This window comes from Aythya fuligula, chromosome 14 (genome assembly GCF_009819795.1).
Source record: "Aythya fuligula isolate bAytFul2 chromosome 14, bAytFul2.pri, whole genome shotgun sequence".
Lineage (NCBI taxonomy): Eukaryota > Metazoa > Chordata > Aves > Anseriformes > Anatidae > Aythya > Aythya fuligula.
In genome coordinates this window covers 37996-39371 of record NC_045572.1, presented here as the reverse complement: position 1 = coordinate 39371, position 1376 = coordinate 37996, and the positions used below count along the sequence as shown (strand labels likewise).

General features: G+C 48.8%; 1 long non-coding RNA gene across 1 annotated transcript; it reads left to right on the top strand.

Annotated features, from left to right (window-relative positions):
* Positions 1–379: 379 nt before the first annotated feature.
* Positions 380–1172, top strand: LOC116494865. The gene is made up of 5 exons (XR_004253900.1): positions 380–465; positions 544–609; positions 696–742; positions 833–969; positions 1090–1172. It is a non-coding gene; the product is annotated as an uncharacterized LOC116494865 (long non-coding RNA).
* Positions 1173–1376: the final 204 nt, after the last annotated feature.

Here is a 1376-nt window from a genome sequence, read left to right as displayed (position 1 = left end):
TTACGGTAAGGTTTAAGGTTTAGGGTTAGGTTAAGGGTAAGGGTAAGGGTAAGGGTACGGGTCAGGGTAAGGGTTAGAGTAAGGGTTTGAGTAAGGGTAAGGGTAAGGGTTAGGATAAGTGTAAGGGTGCAAGCAAGGATTAGGGCAAGAGTAAGTGTAAGGGTAATAGAAAGGGTTAGGGTAAGTGTAAGGGTAATAGAAAGGGTTAGGATATGTTTTAGGGGAAGCAGAAGGGTAAGGGTTAGGTTAAGTGTAAGGGGAAGGGGAAGGTAAGGGGAAGGGTTGGAGTAAGGTATAGGGTAAGGGTAAGGTTATGGTTAAAGGAAAGAGTAAGGGTAAGGAAAAAGTAAAGGTAAGGATTTGAGTAATGGTAAGGGTGAGAAGGGTTAGGGTAAGGGTTACGGTAAGGGTTAGGTAACGCAGTGTACAACCTGGGACGTCACACGCAGAGCTGCCTCTGGCAAGGTGAGTGAGGAACAGATGTAGCAGTTGTTGTGTTGTAGGTCTCACTGTTCCTCTAAGCATCCCCTCTTTGTCTTTTAGAGGTGTTGTAGCTGTTTGAAGAGGGTAGATTGAAGCATCTGCCTCGGGGGCTGGTAAGCGGCAGAGGTAAGGGAGCAGATGAGAGTAACTTACCTAGTTGTGCTGTGTCTTTGGATGCTGCATCGGCCTATGCGTTTCTTTTTCTTTCACAGGTGTCTCGCACAGGCTCAAAGGAGCAAACTGCACTCTGAAGAGCTGTGTAAGAAGAGGGGCTGGTCATGAGCTGGGTTGGAGCAGAACGACCAAGTAGCACAAGGTGACTATGAAAGGTGTCCGTCTTGCTTTGCAGGTGCCGTGGCAGGCTCTCCACAGAAGTGGATAAGGATATGAGATAAGGCCAGAGAGCGACAAGGAGCGGCACGTGCAGGGATGGTTTTGAAGCGCTGCGGTGGCTTACTCTTCTGTTCATCAGGTGCCACAGGCAAGGTGGGTTGTAACATCAGTCATTATATTTGCATGAAAGCAGTTCACTTGAATGCCACAGTGCATCTGAGTAGGGTGTTCTAGCAGAAAAAGCTTGTCTGGCACAGCGGTGCCTGATGGCAGGTGAAGAGGTGCCTGAAGCCCCATCCTATCTAGCCTGCACACAATTATCTGAGAATGAAAGCTGCTTCCCAGTAATTCAGAAAGCCAAGTTACGTCTCAGCCTTGAGCATCTCGGGCTTTTGGGCCTGTCTGTAACATTTGGCACCAGCACTAATACTTTTTTTGGCATATGTTTAGCGTTTGGGGCCTGTGTCTGGGATTTGGGCCCTGTCTCGAACCACTGGGGCTTTGTCCTGGGTTTTGGAGCCTGCCTCTAGAGTTCAGGGCCTGTGATTAGGCTTTTGGGG